The 21,774-nt window shown below is 38.4% G+C and overlaps 1 long non-coding RNA gene across 5 annotated transcripts in view; it reads left to right on the top strand.

Moving 5' to 3' along the window:
* Positions 1–237: 237 nt before the first annotated feature.
* The window catches only part of LOC146445583 (uncharacterized), a 138,300-nt gene continuing 116,763 nt past the window's right edge, over positions 238–21,774 (top strand). Inside the window, exon 1 of one of the 5 annotated variants that reach the window (XR_014855468.1) lies at positions 238–456. This is a non-coding gene — a long non-coding RNA (uncharacterized LOC146445583). The remainder of the gene's footprint in view (positions 457–21,774) is intronic. The other 4 variants (XR_014855465.1, XR_014855470.1, XR_014855466.1 and 1 more) reach the window with 4 other exon arrangements.

Genomic DNA, 21,774 nt, shown 5'->3' with positions numbered 1-21,774 from the left:
GTGGGTGGATTTCTGCACCCCTGTGGACTCCATGGGCTGCAGGGGGAACCTTCTGCCCCCCCATGGCCTTCGCCACGGCTAGCAGAGGGTTTTCAGCTCTGGCGCCTGGAGCACTGGAGCACCTCCTCCCTCACCTTCTCCACTGACCTTGGCGTCTCCATGCTGTTCTCCCTCACATATTTTTACCACCTCCTCCTCCTCCAACTACAAAGAAGTGCATGCCTGCCTTGTTTTGATTTCTTCTTAAATATGTTTTCACAGAGGCATAACCAGCACCTCCAATTGGCCCAAACTTGGCCGGCAGCATGTCCATCACCTTCAGAGCCATCAGAGATTGGCTCTGCTGGACTTGATGTAAAAACTTCCAGAACTTGCACTCAGGACACACAGGAGCCATCTTTGTGCCACACCCCACTCCTCAGACACCTCCCCAGGCCTACCACAACAGCTTCTGAGGTAGGTCCAAATTTCTCCTAGATGTTAAAAATACTGATGTTTTGGGCCAATGAAAACCACCACACATATATTTCTTTAGCCTGTTGCTTTTGAGAACATGGTAAATAATTGAATTAATACTGAGCTACAGTTGTGAAGCTCATCTTTCAGTGCACCCACCTCCGTCTGGATAGCTGCAGAATGTTTAATGGGAATTGCTCTTCAAGGGTACATTCGCCATCAGCTTTCAATTTGAAGGGTTCTTAAACCTGAAAAAGCAAGCAGTTTGCAAATTGATTTGGATGAACCAACTCTAAGTTAGGAAATATTAATTTGATGGTTTTGGCAGCTTAGCTTTCCCTGCGATTTCATTTCCTGTTCCATCCTGGGGTGTTCCAATAGTTTGCTTCACTGGTCCAACTGGTGCTGAAGCATTCAGAAGCCTGGTTTAACCTGGAGATTCCTTTTGGTATCCCTTGCTGTATTAATTTCAGATTGTATTCTATGACCCTAAATACTTTAAATTTGTATTTTACCTTTTATACCATAGTGTAAAATTGCTTCCCTCCCCACTGCTGCCTTCTGTGACATAATCACAGATACATTTAAGATTATGGTTTAAAACATAACTATCTCCTTCAGACAGCTTGATTGTCTGATAAAATCAGTTTACTGAGCCCTATTTATTTTGGTAAAGTGTGCTGTTTCTCAGCTAATGAAGTGAGCTAGAAAGAAATATTTTATTTTTAAGGTGAGGTGGTTGCTGAGATCAACACAGACATTGACATTAGCTCAAATAAGGTTACAGACAAGGAAGCCATCATCTCTGAAAGCTTCTGCCTGCAGCATTCACTCCTGCAAGAGGTCACACAGAGACAAGTGCCTCATTTTTTACAGGGCTGATAATATTATGATCACTGATAATGTTTCCTGTTAGGTGAGATAAAATCAGGTCTTTGGCTTTGTGATAATCTGAGTTTGAAATTCAATCCTGATAAGCAGAGAGCTTTCCTGTGAGGCTGTGTGGGACTAACTGTGAGATGTTCAGAGGTGCAATATTTTCCCCTGATACTGTTGCTTGTATTTGATACTATTTATAATACCACTTGTATCTCTGACTTCAATTTGTGATATGAATTAATCATTACTAGCCTAGAGATTTTACTCTGGCAATCACTGTTTTAGATATATATATATATACACCAGTTAAAAATTTCTGGTGGATTATTCCAGTACAGATTTCCCCTTCTTTTGTGGTTTTGTTTGTTTATTTGTTTGTTTTTTCTCTAATTACCTTAGTTTTTTGTGGGTACCAACAGTCATATCTCCAAACATTCTTCATTGCCAACAAATCTCCAAGTTTATTGAGAAATGAGGTGTTGAAAGCAAGTGCTGTGCATCACAGAGTGAGACAGGGACCCTGGTCTTGTAAACCAAATGGTAACTGATTTTAATTAGGCCAAAAAAAAAAACTTGAGGTTTTTTTACTGTAGGGACTTCAGCATTTAGTCAATCAGCATGAAAATGAGATTTCAAAGTAACTGTGGGAGTTTAAGTGGGAAGAGGAGGCGACAGAGTTTTGGGCTAGCTCAGGAACCTACCCTGAAGTAATTATCATTATTTGGTTTCCACACTGATTGTGGCTACTTCTGACAATATTTTGATTAAGAATTCTACACTGAAACCATTCAAAAACTTCCCAAAGTACAGTCTGCTTATTTTAAAATTTCTGGTTTCAAAGAACCATGATTTTGAACATTTTTCTTGACAAATGTTACCAACAAAATTCAAAATTGCATTCCTCTCAGGTTCAGCGCCTTGTACAAAAAGTTCACACTTTCTCTCTCCACCACCCACTTATGTGGTGACAGAACTACATCAATAAGTTACATCAAATCATGACAAGTCTAAATCTGAATACAGATACAGACAAAACTACTTCAGGTGTGTAGTTTAATTATGCATTTGGCCTCTCAGTGATTATTGACAGCATTTTATGATTGATCCTTGCTTGATTAGCTGTGATGGGTTGAAAGGTGATGTGAGAAATTTTGTTTGTTCCTTGATCAGATGACTGCTTGAGCACTTCTGACATGAAACCTGACTTTGAAATTAGCTTCCACAGATTGGCACAGCAGACACAGATTTATCCTAGGGGTCAAAGGAGATGATTTCTTGCATTGTTGCTTTGGAGAGGCAGGAGTTCTCATGGCTCTCAGAGTCATTCTGCAGCTGCTGCTTCTCTTGGTCAGAAAAGCAGCTTGGCTCAAATGCTGTCATGAAGGAAACAGGAACTGGTGTTGGTTGGGCTAGGATGATGTACTGAAAACAGTGAAATTACCATTAACAGCAGTGGCTGTCCCAGTTTGACAAAGTATGAATGTGAGGCACATTTCTGGTGGTTATAACACATGGACTTCCACTGAATTTTCAGGTGTAACTAAATAGGTTGACCTGGATATGTGAAGCATCATAGGCCCTAGGTTTTGACTGCCTGATAGAGGCTGATCCCTTAAAGCACTGTCTGTATAAATATGATCAGTGTCCCAGGAATCCTGAAACCAGAATAGGTGACAGGAGAACCAGAGCTGCCAAGTTTTCCAACTATTTCTTGTCTCTTATTGTCTTAAAATAATTTTGAGGAGCTGCCTGTATTCTTTTGAAAGCATGGGCAAAATAATGCTTATTGTAGAGGTTCAGGATTTTTTTATTTCCTTTTTTTTTTTAAATATAAGGTCTGATCTCTCTTGATTCAAGCAGTTAACCACTGTGCCTTTCTGGTCCTTTTCTCATGCTGAGAAACTGTTTCACCTGAAGAAACTAAAAAACACCAGGGACAGAATGGAAAATAATCACTGAAGGTGTTTTTGATTCTGGAACTCTTTGCCCCTGGATGTTTTTTGGTGCTAAGATTTCATGTGAATTTAAGGAGAGGCTGGGCAAATTCATAACAGAGAAATCCTGTAATATCAATGAAAAGTTTCTGACCACAAGGTGGAGGAGAATTTTAATGAATTTTAATGAAATATCAATATTTCCTTGCACTTTCCTTGAGTATTTTAGGATCCAGTTTGGCTACTGTCAAAGCAAACTATTGGGATATATTGGTCTTTGTTTGACACATTGGTGCTGCTCTGTAATCCATCAAGAATTCAGCCTGCTTCTTTTGCAGGTTTTATTAAAAATAGTGTGGTCTTATAACCAGAAACTTTACTTTGGGGGAAAAAAGAGGTAGCATTCCACTGTTTTTTGGTGGTGTGTGCTTTCTGTTTTTGTTTCAGCTTATTCCCTAATAATCACTTTTTAATTTATTCTTTGTGGCTGGCATGTAGGTCATTTCCCAAAGTGACCATATGCAGTTGTCTCCAAATGCCTATGGATCAAACATTTATTTTGTGTGTCTCAGTTTCACCCAGCATAGAAAATACAAGATAGTACTTGTAATCTTGTTTCCTTTCAGTGGTAAAATACAATAAGCATAAAATGGATTTGGGATTTTTTTTTTTTTTTAAATGAGGCGACACAGCTTTGTGGGGTTTGTCCACAAAAATTGAAAAAACAGGTGTATAAATGTCCATTCAGTTCCACATCTCTTGAGTACCTATTCAATGTTGGCCCATGCAGGAAAAACAGAATGAATTATGCATAGATGTTTAAAATGCCTATGAGGTTTTTGTGACCTATGCATATGTCTAGCCAGGCCCTTTGCTTTTAAAGGCTTTCTGGTGGGCATTACCCAGAAATCTAAATAAAAAAGCAAATTAAAAAGGTCATTCACTTCCCCTAGAAACCCATTTTGCTGAACAGAAGCATTCCTGCTATCAAGGAAATCAGCATGTAATGTTTAAGTGGCAGCTTAATGATGATAAAAATGGACTTTTAAAGCTGGGGATTTTAATCTAAACCTCAGTGTTTCCACTCAGTTTTATTGCAAACATTTAGCCCGTTTGGAGGATGCTCTTCCCCTGCCCTGCTCCCTCTCTCCCCTGAGCCTGGCCCTGAGCATCAATCCCCTGTGGGTGAGGTGTCTGCCTTTAGCTCTGGCAAAATTGAAAATACACCTCTCTTGGCTGAAGAATTTGGAAGTTTTCCTAAGTTAAGGAATCTCAGAGAATTTCCAGCCAGACTGACAGGAGAAAAAACGTGCTGTACTTTGGCTTGCTGGTGTTTCTGAAAAAAATCTAGTTATTTCTTCTTCAGATGTCAAAAAGCAAAGTGAGAGAGTGTCACCCAACTTCAAAAACTCGTGTTTTTCTTCTGCATATTCTCCTGCACAAAGACAACAGTACAAAACAGAAGGCTAATAAAAAGTAATTTACTGTATTGCCCAAGTTGCCCTTCTCTGAGGAATTAAAATATTCTCCAACTTTCTCCATCTCTTTATATGATGCTGTTTTAATTGCATGTCAGTGGCTTGGAAATGGGTGGGTGACGAATTGCACCCACAGGAATGTTTGGCACATAATTTTTTTGGGACATTCAATTTGATGCAGCTCACTTGAGGCAATAAACATGACGTCTCCAGAAAAGGAGTGTATTACAGTCAACTTGATGCCAGGATTATTAATCCCCAATCAATCCTGGGACTTTGTGACAAACTAAAATTAAAAATAATTTATTTTTTTTTTAAGTGACAAGCATTTGGTCTCCCCACTCTTTTCCCACCCAGGCAAAATATTAAAAGAATACAGTGAACTTTCAGGTGCTAAATAATCTGGCTGAAGATATTACAGGTATAATTATGGTTGTTGGATCTTCTATGAGAAAGAAATACAAAGGAGATTATTTATTTGAGAAATGTTCTTTAAGCAAGGGAGAGAAACATTATGACTGAACTGGTAGGAATTATTATCTTGAGAACAGAGTAGTTGAAAAGATATAGTAAGGGATAAGGAATCCAGGATTTGTTTTTTGGTTTGTCCTCATGATTCATTAGACTTTCAAGTAAACAAAATTTGGCCACTGGTTTCCTTTCATATATGTGTGGGGTTATGTTTTGTTTTGTTTTGTTTTTAATGAGCATCTGTAATTTTAGGCCTTTTTTAAAACTTATTTTCTGCTAGGGAAAAACAATTTTTTCACAGAAAAAGAAAAAGTAGGAAAAAAATCCATTCTGGTCATTTACCACTTCTGATTTCATCTGTTTAAAAATTTAAAAAAAAAACAACAACAAAAAAAACGAACGGACTGATCATGGATGAGTAAAGAAAATACTTTTTTTTTCCTAGCTGCTCTATACATTTCAAAATTTTAAACAGTGCCAATTTAAACCTGTTTATCTCACAAGTGTCACTGCACAGCTAGCCCAGCATTTATTGTTTTCCCTGACAACGCAAACCAACTGGAATTTATAATAATTTACCCACAGGTGACCCACAGCAGTCAGCTCTGAAGTACAATTTAAAAAAAAAAAGAAATCAAACTCTCCACTTCCTGCTGAGGTTGGGCCAAATGACTAATTTTTTCTCCATGAAGAGTGATCTCAGGGAAGGTAATTGACCTTTCTGATTGAATTATTAGATATCTGGACAACCCTCAGTCTGATAAGCAAGCTCTGGACAGATAGGGTTGTTATTATACAGAAATGTGCTGAAATGAAAACCTCTCTGCTAGAATACAAGGCTGCTCTACTGATCCACGACTTCATTCTTGCTTGCCAAAAAAATCTTGCCAAAATGTGAGCTGTAAAGCCTAGTTTGGGGGTTTCAAACTGTTCCAGGCGTATTCACCTGCTGAGGGAGCCCTGGCTTTGCACATTGGTTGTGTTGCAGTGGATTTTTCATTTTTCCATAATCATACAACTCTGTGCTTTGGGTAAAGAAAAGTAGCCAGGCTGGGATTGACAAATGGTAAGAAATACTTGCCATTTCTACATTTTGTCTGTTACAGGAATCCTCTTTGGGAGAGATCTGCTGTTTCTTCAGGGCTGTGTTGCTTGTTCAATGTGGACTTGCAGCCATGTTCTTGACAATAAACGGATCACATTTCAAAGTGAGGATTTACTAGAAGATAATTTATAGGTCTTAAAAGCAGCACTGTCAGGAAGGATGATCTGGAAAAGAAAATTGTCCTTCTCCAGCTTCAGTGGTGGGAGTTTGTGAGGGCTGAGCTGTTTAGAGAGAGAAGCCAAAGCAGGATGTAGAAATTGAGCTGTCATTTCCCACTAGTGCGATGGAGGGGATGACCTGAGTCTCTGTACAAAGATAACTTGGTTTCACTCTTACCCTTGGCAAGGCTGATGGCTCAAAGTCAAACTTGATTTTTAGGTGAGGAGTCAATACAGCGAGGGCATGTGCTCTGGAATTGAATGCACCAGACAAATGAGGCTGAAGGGGAGGGAAGGAAGGAGAAAGCCAGAAACTGTCACTTTTGTCTCTCACTTTTATCATTGGTTTCCTCTCTCTTTGTACTTTGCTAAGTAGGTATCATCGTAAATACAAAACCAACAACAGCAAGAAAAAAAACTTCATCCAAGACCCAAACCAGCTCCAAACCTTCTCAAAACAAACAAAAAGTCACCCCTTCCCTCCCCACAAGGAGGCAAAGGTGCTGTGGCTCTGCCAGGTTCTCAGGTGAAGCAAAACTAATGCAGTGATTCTTAACAGTTCAGATCGTCCTTTGATTATTGCTTTTGGAAAGGAAAAATATGGCCTGACTTTTCCCTAACTGCTGCTACATATTGAGCTGTCAATCTTCCAGTGCTAATTCAGCACAGGCTTTCAGTGAGGCACAGAATGTCACAGCTAAGTGATGATCGATCCACAAGTACCTTGACCAAGTAACTCCTTTCCCAGCAAATGAGGAGGGTCTTCATCTGACCTTCTTTGCATTGATTTTATAGGTCTATTGCCTCCTGTGTGGGCACTTCTCATTAATATGGAGAGCTCAGAATCAGATCAGACCCTTCTGCTTAGAGGATAATGATAGCATTTTGGCAAGTTTTTGTTTTGTTTTGTTTTTCATAAAAACAGGAAATTAACATTTCTGTATTCCTTAATCCTCTTTAAGTTTAATTCAGTCTTCACAGGTAAATCTACTTTATGAGAGCTGTTCATAATACAGTTCCTATAGGTCAGTGTTTGTCCTTTCTTGCTTATGTCATGTAGAACATTTATAGCAAAGATTCACACAGCAGCTTGCTCTGATATGCCACATACCTTTACTGATTAAATTCATGCACTTGCTCAGATTTTCCTCGTGAGTCTGGCAGTTAAATATATACCAGAATAGTCTTCTGATTATAACAAAAATTAGTCCCAGATGCGCTGGCAGGAATGCAACTTTAAGAGGTGGTTGGTGTTCTGAAGAGTTCATGTCCTGATTCTGACCTGTGCATGGGTATTGATCCTTATAAATATAGGAGAAAAGTGACCCAGTAGTGCATTCTGTGGGCACAGAGCCTGGGAAGAGCTTGATTTGGGACAACATTTGCCCATTTGAATTTGGAAGCAAAAGGTGGGGAAAAACACAGGAGTTCTTCATGAGGGAGGAAGCTGTGGGAGTCAAACCTTACCTCTCCACATATATTTCTGTGTAAAAACATTTCACAGATAAACAGAGCCAGTTTTTATGGCTCACTGTATGGAATTCTATCTTGATCTCGCCAGCCCTCTGCACGCCCTGCATTGAGAGTCCTCAGTCCTCAATCCACAATCCTCAATTTTCTTTCACCATGCCAATGACACCAGAGAAAGCAGATGTATTACTCTTTCCCTGTGCAGGTCTTAAAACTATTTTTCCCTCCCTGTGTGAATCTTTTCTTGTATTTTTTTATTCCATAAAGGCTTTTACTGAACAGCAGAAATAGGCTTTGTAATCTCCCCTCTCTCTTACACATATATATTGGGCATTTTCCCGTTGATTTTTATAACAAATCTGTTCTTTGCATACCATCTTGTAAATTGATGACAGCAATGTCTTTGAAAACAAAATCCAGGAGATATTAATTTTTTGCTAAATATTCTACCCAATCCTGCAGACAGGATGATTTTCTTTTCTGTCATTAGAAAGCATCTCTCTAATACTCAGAAGGATCAAAATAACTGTCATCTAAATACTTTCCTAATTTAATAATATTCCTTGTGGGGGGTGTGATTTTTCTAATTTTATTCTACTCAACAATTTCTTTAAATTCTATGAGCAATAAATTGAGTTATGAGAAGTGTAACCTTCAGCTAATATGTGAATGATGCAATCAGATTGGACTGAACTGCTCATTTCATTGTCTAGACAAATGTTTGGCTGGCATTGGCACCTAATATGAAGGATAGTACACAAAATGCTGTCTTTTTACTCCCTCTGAATCCATTTATTTCTGCTGTAACAAGCAGGTCACAAAAATGCTGCAACATTGTTGTTTTAGTAGAAGTCAACCACTGTTTTTGTAATCAAGGCCAGAAAAAGAAGATATGTCTAAAAACCCAGGGAATTTTGATATTGCAATAGGAATATCTGTGGCAACAGATTTGAACAACAGGTGGTAATTTATTTGTGGCAAAGTGGCCTGATGAATTTGACAGGAAAACAAAAATATAACCTCTGGATTACTTTTTCTGGTATGGGTGGTTTTTTTGCTTGGTTGGGGTTTCTTTTTGGTTTGTTTAGTTTGTTTTTTGGTTTTTTTGAGAATGATTTTTATCTATTTAAAAGCAGTAACCTAACCTCTGGGGAGTCTGGGGGGAAAAAAGGCTGCTCTGATTCTCAAGCACTTCCATAGTGGTTGTTTAACTCTACAGAAACTTAAAGGGAGGTCTGTACAACTTAGCATTGATTAAGTATCACTGGAAGTCTTCCATGGACTGTGGAGGAGCCACAACTTCACACACAAAGTTTAACAGAAGCTATAAAACACTCAAACCTTGCCCCAAGGCAAAGAGATCTGTCTTCAGGGATGAAAATCTTCATTAACACCAGGCGAAGGTGGCAACATCCTTCTTCCAGTCCTTCCAGAACTTCAGTTTGAGGCAAACTTAATTACCTGACAAGTCTGCAGCCTTATTCTCCAGCTGAGTACAGTTTTTGATTAAATTGACTGTGTGAGGTACATGAGCATTGCATGAATTAGAGATTAGTTGGACCAAAGGGTTAATTGTGTACAGGTTGTTTGAGGTGAGCAGACTGTCAGATGTCACTGGTTGGAGAGTGATCAAAAGTTTGTGAGTGCCCTGGCAGAACGTTTTACTGCAGCATTCTGTCGAGTGGTAAAGTTCAGATGCAATTAGGCTGCTCTGTAAGATCAGGGATGTTTGTGCTTGGAATGGATAACAGAAAATATTAGAGGATAATTTGCTTTAGTTGTGAAGTTAAGGACTTTTTGTAAAGTCAGGGGTTTTGCTGGGGTAAGACTAAATAATTATTGATTGCTGGTTTCAGATAATCATGTGGATGTGATCGAATATTCATGGGACATTGCTCAGAGCCACCCTGCACTTTAATCTGGGTCAGCTGGACCCGTTAGCTCAGAAATCAGCTGTGAATGTCATCCATCTGCACAATAACCAAGACCTCTGGCTGAATAAAGTCATCTTTCCTTTATTTAGTTGCAATTTCTCGCAGGTTTGCAGTTGGACTATTATGCACAAGTGAAGAACATTTCTGATTTCCCCCTTCCTATTGCAACTGTGAAAGTTTAAAACAGACTTTATGGTCATTCACTGAATGGCAGTTGTAAGAGTAAGAAATTCTCAGACACACCCTGCAATTCAAAGCATGGCTGTTTGAATATTGTTGACATTTCTGGAGTGATAAGTGTGAGGGAAAAACACTTTGTCCCCCACCTTCAGCCATGTTCTCCAAGGAGGCTAGTTCAGTTATCAGGTGTTTACACCCAAAAAGCTGTGCTTATCTGGAATTAGGGGTACTGACAAAAATGGGTATGGAAAAGGCTGTGTAATGAACTTATCAATGACTCGAGGCTTTGTGCCACTATTTTGGTTGGGGAATAACTACAAAGTATATTTTTATAGCCAGTGTCTCTGACAGTGAGTATATGTCCTTAGTTTGTGTGTGTAACTTGTAACTGGATGAGTGAGTGAGAGGCACAGCTGTGCTTCCAGAATGACTTAAAAACCTGGCTGAGAGGGTAGTTATGGATTAAGAGTAAAAGATTTGTGCAAGACTGTGGTTTGTGTGTCTTTGAAATTTAGCTTTAGCTATCTTGTAATACTAATCTACAGAGGGAAGGTAATTTAACTTCCAAATTTTTATTTCTTCCTGTCTGCTTCCCATGAACTTTTAGCTGAGTCTGTCAACAGGCTGGATATTTGAGCCAGACTCTTGCATCAGATAATACGTTGGTGGTATAATTTTGGGGTTTTTTTAATGTAAAGATATTTTTGTAATGTAATGTATGTAAGGTAGCTTGAAACCTGATAGTTTCTCTTAATAGAGCTGTTCCTCCCCAAATCATTCTGATCAAAGCTAGAAAACTGATACGTGCTGAAAGCTTAAGAAAAGTTTACAGTAAAGACATCCTTTTATGTGTACAATCTCTAGATTTTCTTCTATATTAAGGGGGAATGAAAAAAAAAAAACAAAAACATTCAACAGCCAATAGATCCTTGTTTGGAGTTGAGAAATTGAGAAAGATATTTTCTCAGCTTTGAAGTGAGCAGGATAATTTGTCTGTTTCTTTCTACAACACTTCCTATTCATTTCCTGCCTCTGTCTAATGAAAAAGGCTGTCTGTGATCGTGTGACCCTTAGGTGTAATAACACCAGATTAAGCCCCAAAAAACCTGCTACAAGCAAATTTCTCTGTACCACAGGTATGCTGTTAGCAGACTCTTGTTTAGGAGATGTTTTCTCCTTTGGGTAACTCAGAATTCATCTCTGTATTTTTAGGCATCATTTACAAACTCTGGTATCCATATGGAACCCTTACTTCCCTTTAAAGCTGGCAATTCACATCAGCTTTCTGAAATGTTTGAAGCCATCCCAAACTCTACAGCACATTATCAAATCCATTTTAATTAAAGCTCAGTTTCAGTTGATAGCCTCAAGCCTTAAGCTCCATAACTCAATTCTTCTCTCAGCCATGTTGAACAGCCTCGTGCTGAATTTTGAGCTTAATATAAATCTGCACAGAGATTTTCCTGAAGCTGTTCAGAGGGTGTTTCTTTGCAGCACTACTTACCTGGTACAGTTTAAAAGTGGCAAGTGTAATTGCATGCTCTTATATGGCTGAAACAACTCTGCTAAAAAAAAGTGGTTTGCTCTGATATACATGTTTTTGTGGCCCCATCAATATTGTACTTTTTCATAGAGGAAAAGCACATAATTCTCTGTCAGTGAAGAGTGGAGGCTGAGTTACTATTTATTGTCAGTTCTGGATGCAGCGACCATGTTGATAGGCCTAGGCACTATGTAGAATTTACAGTGAAAGAGCAGGTCTTTCTAGAAAATAAGGCTAAAAATCAAAGAAATATAACCTCTGTTCCTTCTACATTAGTGAAGAAGCAGTGGGATAACCATTTCCAGAAACACAAAGGAAAAGGCATGTGGGACAATCCAGCCTGGATTTTACAAGAACATATCTTTCCTGACCTCTCTCATTTCCTTTATAATGAGATGAGTGATGTGTTGACAAGGGAGAACAATGTGTGTTGCTCCTCTCACCTTTAGCAAGGGCTTTAGCAGGGTTTCCCACATTTGGTGAGTTATGAACTTGATAAATGGATAAGAAAGTGGATGGAAACTGGCTGGACCCTTCAAAGGTCATGATCAGTGGCACAAACTGATGGCTGATCACTGGTGTCAACTCCCAGGGCTGGATATTGATGCCAGTGCTGTGTGAAGTCTCCATTATCAACCTGAATGATGGGCCAGAGAGGCAGTCACTGAAAATTCCCGGTATTAATTCATGGTGGGGGATGCATTTAGGGTGCTGGAGAGGCCAGGCTGATATCCAGGGGGAGCTGGACATGCTGGAGAAAAGAGCTGACCTGCAGGACATCAGCAGAGGCCAGAGCCAGGTCCACTCCCTGGGTTGGGGTCACAGCATTGTCTGGGCAGAGAAACACCTTTGGAGAGCAGGACATGGGGCTCTGGGGACAACAAGGTTATTTGAATCTTCAGAGTCTTGATTCCACTGTTGACCTTTGCAAACACAAGCATAAGGACAATAATATATCCTAAATCTCTCTCATAGTAAGCACATGATCAGGATGGTGAAATAACTGTGCAGCAGTTCTTTAGCTTTTGAAATTGAACCAGTGGTATGTTGGAAATAAATGTACCTGCATAGCCTGTTTCTGCTGAGACTACTCACACTCCAGTTACTGTGCTGATTTGTTCTGAAAAATTATTTGCTATCTATTTTGATCAGATTTTTATCACAGTCTTCCTAAACATTTCCCATTTTGATATTTGTGGAGAGTAATGAATCGATTAATACCAGGGTGATCATGGGTTTTTTGTATTATCTAAAATCTTCTATGTCCAACTTTTCTCCAGCTCAATAATCCACTTCATAATTTGTGTATCTTTACAGACTTTTAAAATGATTGCTGACAAGCTTCTTTCAACATCCTTCATCCCTACAGAGACTCGTTTCTCAGTAAAACCTGTGGAATACTGAGTGGTAACATGTGCTGCATCAGGGAGGTCACTTTTGAGCACTGCTCAGCCAAGCCCAACTAGAACTGCCTCCATTTCCTCTGAATTAATTGCTTTAAGGCCAAAAGTTTGAATAATTTTCACTGAGTAATCTGAGTTATAGAAGAAGCAAATAAGTCCATAGGTTTGCCAAGTATGATTTATTTTCATATTTGTGGCGCTTAATGGTTTTTGTAAATTTCAATTTGTGTTAGATAATTTATATCAGCTTCAATTTACATCAAATTTGCTAGTACATGGGTGTCTCTTTATGGTTAAGGGAATTAATAATCTGAAATTACCAGACACCCATATTAATCAAATGCCTTATTACAAGTAGAATGACTCTTATTATCATGCATACAAGATAAAAGAAATGCTAATTGCCTTGGTTTGGAGCAATTATTCAGTAGTTATCTAGACAGTGACAGTGTAGGCACTGTTATAGCTTCTTTATCTTTCAAGTAATGATGTTCACAGAAGCTGCCCTTCTTGTCTGAGGTGGGGTAACTCCAGTTAGTTTTGTGGTATAAATATTTTGCTAATTTTAGTAACGTCTATCTCTGGCTGTGTATATTTGCATGCACACAAATTATGCACATAATAGAGGAAACTATGAGTTTCTCTAACCTACAACCCTAAATTTTCCTCTAGTGTCTTGAACCATTAATATAAAATGTTTCTAGGTAGACTGTAAATCAAAACATAATCTAATGTATTTTTTCTGTCTTCACCTTTCTTATTGTGTGTCTAAGACAGGAACAATTTTCTTTAATAGCAATCCTACACCACTGAAAAATATCAGATTATAGCTCAAGTTAGCCTATTGTGTGTTTATCCCTCTACATTGATGTTTTCTATCCCACACACACTGTGATTACTACTTGCTTGATTTAGTTGCTTTCAAACAACTTCTTTTTGCTAAGGATGCAACTTGCATATTTCTTCTAAAAACAGAATAACCCAATTTTCTGTAAAGGATTCTGGCAATGCGATCTGGTAGCCATTTTCTGTGTTAAAATCAGCTATAAATGGAACCATTTGCAGTGGTTTGCTGCATTAGGTGGGTAAGTCATTAATGGAAGTTCTTTCAGTGTTTGTAGTGACAAAATGTGCAAATGGCTGTATTATGTGTGCAGAGCACTGATACAGCACACTGCTGAGAAATCCAAAGTGCAATAAAGTTGTTCTGTTCTTAGTTAACCCTTTTTTGCATAATGGGAAACTTTTCTCTTTTTGTCTCTTTTTTTTTTCCTTAAACATAAGGGGAAAAAAGAAAGGAGATCATGACAGGCAACAAATGATAAATATTCAGTTACTTTAATCTAATTTTCCTAACACATTACCCTATTTTTTTTTTAATTTAGACTGATAAATCTGTGTATTGAATAGTTAACTCAATCATCCAGTAGTTTGAAAGCTTCCAGTATTTGCAGATGAACTTCTGTCTTTACTACTGCCTAGTCCATGGAAGAATGAACCAATTGGGAAATCCTGAAGCAGTAACATCACTCTTTTTTCTAACATTAACCAGAACTCTCAGGTCAAGATGGCAAAACAAAATACTCGTGTTTGTTGTATTTGTTTGTTTTTGAAATACTTTGGTTTCTTTTTTTTTTTTTCAGTCCAAAAGTCACAGTTTCTAAAAGGCTGAATTACAGGTTTTGATAATGTAATCATGTAAGAAATTTGGGAACATTTCTCCCTCCTCTTCCACCTCTATTCAACATTTTATTTAAAGCCTTTGTGTTTTGGAGTTCAGCATGTGGTTCACTCTGTCCCTCATTCTACCTCTAGCACTTCATTAAAACTCTTGTCTTGTTTCAGCCAAATTTTTCATGCTAAAATCATGTGTTGTACATGCAATGAACAATTGAAGTTGAAACGTTATGTGTGAACTTGCTGAATGTTATAAGAGTGCTGATACTGATGGATTCAAATAACAGAATGCTCCCTAAACTCTCCAGCTGTCTCTAATGTCCTCCAATTTCCTGCATTGAAGGGGATAAATTGCAAATAATTTCCATACTTTGAATTTCCTTGCACCCAAGTAAATCAACAATCCAGAGCTGCTTTTTGTTTTCTCACAGGTCTGAGAGAATATCTTCCCCAGACTCTGTGAACGATTTTTTAAAATCAAAAACAAGCCTTCAAAGCTTTGATTTTCTTTTTCTGGCCCACTAAAACAGCTGTTGATTGGATTTAGAAAAGAATTTTTATCAGAGGAACCAATATCAATAAAACCCTTGATGTGAAGGGGGATGGAGAAAGCTTAAATTGGTTAGTGGAAAAGAGCTGTGCCCTATCAGAAGTGATGCATTAGCCAGAAATGCCTGGTGATAGACCCAGAGTGCCAAAATATCACCTTTCCTGAAGGGTGGCTGCCCTGGCCATGCCTCACCTGACAAATGGGATTTGGGGTCTAATTTAAAGCTCTGCTCCAGCTACAGAAAAGGGTGCTTAATACTGCATTAGTGAGAGAGCACCGAGCATGCAGCTCAATAAAATAGATTTTTTTTTCCCCTGCTTTACAAATAAGATGAGAAAGTAGATAATGTATCATTTGCAACTTTTGCAATGTGAATGGAAAACCTGACCCAGCAAGTGTTGGCTCTATATTTTCTTTGTTAAGCAAATGGAAGAGACTGAGAACTTTTCATTATTTCAAAGACTCTTCCAGAAGTGTTGAACGTGAAAATAACTCCAAGTTGTTCTGAAATTTTCAAGCTCTTTTCCTCTAGCAAGCGCTGCTGATAATGACAGATCATGAGGTAGTTGCAGCCTGTCATTCTCCTGAAGCAATAGCAGGGAAAGATTTTGTAGTGCAGGATAATAAAGAAGGAATGAAGGACTTTAGAGTCGAACACCTGTTTGCTAGGAGAAGAAAACTTGAAAACTGAGCTGTCTTTTAACTGAGTGTAATGTTTGCAGTTATATTTTGACTACTGTTGTATCACTGCAGGTTACACCTCCAACACTATTAAAGTTAATAAAGATTATTTTCTACAGACATCAGTGTGAATTGATGCAGTTCATCAAGCAAAGTGCTCTATTAAATCAAGAGCAAAGCACCCAGAAAATTATTTTGGTGTCACGTTCACACATTTCTATAAGGAAAGGTAGTCTTATAAATGAGAATCTATCCCATCATGCACAAACATGGAAAAATCTCAATCCTACTAAAGACTTAGCAGAATTGTTTAAAACTGGTTTGGGACAGTTTGATGACAGATTATAACTTCTCTTAAAATACTGTTTAAATTATATGCAGCCCATAATTTTATTGTATTTATGAGTTTAGTAGATGTTAAGTATTTAAGATGAGGTGGTAGGTGTGGGTATAATCCCATGGGATGATTTATTTCTAAGCAAAACTGGTATCCCCACTTTGGAAAAAATTCACATTTATGTTCCCCATGGTGACTAACTTGGATCAACAACCTTTTCTGTGGAGAGTTTCTCCCTCCTCTGCCAGGGTCCATAATCACAGAAAATTTACTTCAGGTTCTGTGAAATCCTATTGGAGAAGAAAAGTAAAAGATTTCTCACCTTCAAGGAAACAAAAAATGTTCAAGTTTTCACACCCTGTATAAACTCCTTTGTGTCAGGAACTGCAAAAATATATTCGTCTGTTTGTTCAGAAAGCTTTTCTCCAGGCAGTGTCTTGTGTATTTGTACAGGTTTGTGATGTGATAACAGAAGTTGTAGCAGTGCAGAATAAAAATAAGACTGAATATATGGGTAGATACTTTATACAGCCCTCATTTTCTTATTTTTTAATTCTTTTGTCTACCAGCCTTATATTTAAGCAGGGTATAATTTTAGAAACATGGGTGGGATTTAGATTTTTAATCCTATGTATGAGTCTGTCCTGACTCTAATTACATTTTCATTGCCTTTTGTATTTTCCCTTTTTTTGTGCACACACAAACACACACACATATATATCTTTTTTTGCTCTTCATTTTTTGCTTGACATAAATTCTAGTGTTGTAGGAAGCTTGGGAAAGATTTTTAGCTTACATATTTTTTAACTTTTGCATTCCAAATAATCAGGCAGTTAAAGATTTGTGATGCACAATCGACAGGCTTTGTGATGGCAACTCCTTTAGTCAGGCATAACTTAGCACCTATTTTCATCATCAAGACATAAATCAGAATTAGGTAGAGATGGGCACCTGAGTTTTTACTGCAGGACATAATCCTGTGGCCATTGTGGCCTTAGCACAGACCCCTCTTGTGACCATGACTTGGAAACCAGGAGCAGAAGGCTTTAGCTGATCTTTTTGTGTTCAGTAACCATTGTTCTTTCATTTGGCAACTGCAGCCATTAGCCAGGATCACAGTGCAATTGAGGTTCAGCGAAGGAAACAAAGATGAGGGGTTAATATAAAATATTCTGAACATTAGAAAAGGCACATTTGTACCTCTTAGGGTAATTACTTGCTTATTAGCTGTTTTCTTCCTGGAGTCCCAAGTTCCTGATAGCTTTGGGAAATTCAGAGAGCTCCTTATTCTGGAAGGAGCTCCTTACTACGTTTTTCTCTCACTCCTCAGAAATTGTGCTTTTATGCACCAAATGTTACTTTTTTTTCCTCTTGCACTCCATTATCTGTGTTTACAAGCAGATGTTGCAGTTCAGAATAGCCTGAGGTGTAATTTCCTTGCAAAAAACCCACCTGTGTTGTCCTTTAAAGAGTGGTAAATGGTGCTGTACGAAGCTATTGCCAGTTTTCCTGCCTGAATTAACATCATGGAATCATAAAGCAGAGACATAAATATCACACCAATGGGGCACATAATATTCATAAAATTATTACTGTCATACTGAGATTCCTCACAGACTCATCCTCTGAGTGCTCTCTTGCTTGTTATTTGGGGTGAAGTTGATGTATTGCTGGATCACTAAGTTGTGCTTTCCAAAACAACTTGCAAGCTACATCAATATGCCTATATCTGGCTATATATTTTTTTCACACTGTGTATTGATTACAAGCTTCTTTCAGTTTATGTATAGTAGGTTTTTGACAAAACCTCTTCACAGTTTCTTCCATGTGTTCATTTTTTTTTCCTATTATGCTGCAGAAATGGTATCTGGAGGTGTTGGAGGAGGTGACTGGGGTGTATTTGGGTGTTCTTTTCTTTTTGTATCTTAATATTCTTCCACTTTTTAATCTTTCTTCCTGTTATTTCTGTGAATAAACAATAAAAACCCCACCCCAAGCTCAAGAACAAAATGTTGCATGAATATTTAAAATATTCTTGCTCTTATATTGAGCAATAAAAAGGGAATAAAAGTAGAATGGGTAGGAAGGAAAACAGAGCTTGGGCTGTTTTAATCCTTTTGGGTGGAAGTGTCACTTTTAAAATGAAATATTCTCAAGTTTTAGTTTTTATTTCTCAAGTTTATAGATAAATATTTGAAGAAAAAAAAAAACCCTAGGTCTTTTTTAAGAATACTTTTACTGAGCAGTAAAGAAAAGCTCAGGATGGCTACTGCTTGGATTGGGAAAAATGGGATGATTGTGTCGCATTGATTGTCAAATAAATGTTTTTGGAGAGGCAGATTCTGCAGGAATCTGATTTCTTGTTACAAAGTGTGCCTTGGTGAATAGCAGGAACTCCAAGGGGAATGCACACTGTTTTGGGAGACCTTTGAGAGTGTTTTCCCCCAGCTGAGAACTCCAAATTCATGGAGCTCTGCCAGGTTGCTCTGCCCTCCCACTCTGACCTCCATGCAGAGGAGTCAAGGGGCTGATGGGCCTCAGGTAGCACTGCAGGCCCAAACCACAATTTGAAAGTTCTCAGGAAGAAGATTCTTGGCCAGTGCAGCCGAGAGCAGACTGATCCTTCTGTCTGCTGCAGACACCATGAATTTGTCGCAGCCTTGTGTCCTCCGTGGGCTCACCCAAGGCAGGTGGGTCCCCTAAGGCCTCTCAGCTCAGGCAGATGGCAAAAAAGGAAAGGATTTCCTGGCTGATTGCTTCTTAATTTCCTCTCCATTGTGTCAGACCCAACTGTGCAGATGCCTGTAGATCCAAGCGTGCAGAGCCAGGCCTGTTCCATTCCTCAGGACACATTTTGCTTTCCTCATGAGGGGATCATCAGAGATCATCCAACCCAAACCATCTTGGACTTTGAAACAAACACTGAGACATCAGCCTCCTCACGTTTCCCTCTCTTTGTTCAAGAGGGGGATGGAGCATAAATCATAAATTGTCTTTCCTTAACCCATCGCAGTTATTTCCAAGTATCCTTCAAGGCGCTCTTGTCGATGGGCCTGCTTAGTCTTGTGAGATGTTTTTGTGGAGGAGTTAGTTATACATCTTACACCACCTGGCAAGAGCAATCAGGGTGTTTTGCAAATGCAGTGGAGTCTGAAAATGATTCAGGGGATCTGAATATAGACTCAGTATTAACAGACTCCTGGCATTGATGGCCTCTAGTATAAAGACTCATTATTCAGATCCTGATTTGCAGTTTGATGTGTAGCGTCTCATCATCATATATGTGCTCCTACAACCCAACAAATTAATAAAGTGTTCATAGTCAAAATAGTCTTTGTGAAATTATCCCATCTGCGGTTGGGATGATTCCAGGCAAGCAAGCAGTGTAGTCACATATTTGAAAGTTATCCTGACTCATGATTGGTGCATTTTTGAGCTATTTTAGGTGTCTGTTTTAAAACTATTTTTGTATTGTGGAGTGAAGCTGTGCACAGCACACTAATTGTGTGGTGCAGGAAATGGTGTGAGGGCAGCCAGGGCTCTGTTCCCAGTGGTGCTGCTGTCACCTTGAACAAGGAACCTCTTCTTGCTTCCTTTGCATCTCTCCACACAATTTTCCCTTGAAAATGTGACCTGAAAGTTGTCTGGAGCTTTGCTGCTGCTGTTGTAATTAGGAGTGATTTTCAAGGTTCTGGTTCACCAGCTCAGCAAATAATGCTTTACTCTATGAATATTGGGGGCTTCTTTATTCTCCTTTTATGTTCTGAAAGAAATTTATTTGTTGGCCTTTCATTGCAGCAGCCAGTACAAGATTTGCTTGTTGGTTTTGGCAATGCTATACCCCATATGATATGGTGTGTTTCCAACTACAGAGTTAACTTGGGTTTTAAAAATTGATTATTTTCCATAGCTGGAATAGTTTTTCCTTCTGGTCAGGCACAAATTTTTCCCTCTTACAGGATAGATTGCTGTTGTAAATATGTTGTAATTGGATTAAATCCCGTTGATGCTTTCTAATGCACTTTTGGACAGGGGAGTGGAATGAGGATGAAGTCCATTGAAACATTTATTCTAACAACATTAAAATTGTTTTTTTTCTCCTTTCTTTAAATCTTACATATTTAAGACAAACTATTGCAAGCACCCTCTTCTTTCACAAAATGTTTCTGCCAAGAGGGTTGAAATAAAAAAAAATCTGTTCCACCAAAATCAGTCTATTCTTGCAGAAATTTTGCATTTGAGGAGATGATTTTTCAGTGAAATAAATACCCTGAGATAGGGGTTTCTATTGTGGTTTATACTCATGTTGCCTACAGCCTATCATGGAAGGAGTGAACTATAATTTTGCTTTTCAGCAGTAAGAACATGTAAGCAGGTCCAGTCAAAATGAGATTCTGTGAAAGGGTGATTATGTTTTCAGCAGTGAAACTTGCACCAGAAGTAATTTCCAAAAAGATCATGGTTTTCTCATGGTTTGCAAAACTTAAAGTCCTCAAGAAGCAGACTGAAGACAAATAAACTCCTAGAAATGTAAATCTCAGGGTAGAAGGGCAGATCCGCAGCTGGTAAAAATCTATTTAAGCTTTATTGGTTTATTTTTTTTCCTCAGTTGAGGATGTGGACCACTATATTTAACATCCATTAGTGGCATATTTAAACAAAACTAAATAAAACCTTGTAAATATATTACAGTGTCTAAAATTTCAGACTCCTCATCACTTTCTTATTTTTATGCATTTGATGCACCTCTGTTTTATTAATGCCCTTCCTGTGGTATTTTAATACACTTCAGGGTACTGCTGAAGGGGAAGGCAACTGCCTTTTCAAAGCATTCCAAAAATTTTGAGGAGATGAAAGACTTCAAAATGCTGCATCTAACTACAAACAGCATCCCTGTTTTGTAAGTCAAAGGTTTGGATTTGTCAACTGTTATTTTGATATTTGCTAACACTTAAATGATTTCTGGTCCTTGTTAAAGTAATTAAAGTTCATGTGAGAGTAATGGCTGGCAGCAAAGGTTGGGTAGGCCTTTCTCTTTGGATCAGCCTGAGTGTTGAAGGACAATTTCTGTGCTCTTACCCAGAACATCTGGCGCTGCCACAGTCAACAAATTGGACTGAATGGTAGCACTATAATTTTCCATTAGAGCTGAACTGCAGCTTTGAAACTTATTCATAAATTTAGCTATCAAATCTGTACTTGGGCACACAAATAAGGGTGACCTGATGTTCAGGACAGGAAGAGATGACTGAAGACCAGATTGGTTTTACATAAACTGTACAGTTTATGAGTTTTGATGAGCATTGTGATGTATCTTAATCAATCAATGCCTAGAGTACATGAGGTTAGTCATAAACTGTTAAGTTTAACAAGGAGGTTTCAAGTCAGTCTCAGGGGGCAAAATCAGGAAAAGGAGTCTGGATGCAACCTATGAAAAACTGAATTTTCTAATCTCTGGCAAGAGACTGAAAAATCTGCAAAAGAGACAAAAAACTTCTAGATACAAGTTTGTTAGCTT

Source organism: Lichenostomus cassidix, chromosome 1 (assembly GCF_008360975.1).
Source record: "Lichenostomus cassidix isolate B80296 chromosome 1, HeHo_3.0, whole genome shotgun sequence".
In the NCBI taxonomy this organism is placed as follows: domain Eukaryota; kingdom Metazoa; phylum Chordata; class Aves; order Passeriformes; family Meliphagidae; genus Lichenostomus; species Lichenostomus cassidix.
Note: the sequence above shows the minus strand (reverse complement) of the source record. Positions and strands in the feature narration are given on the sequence as shown.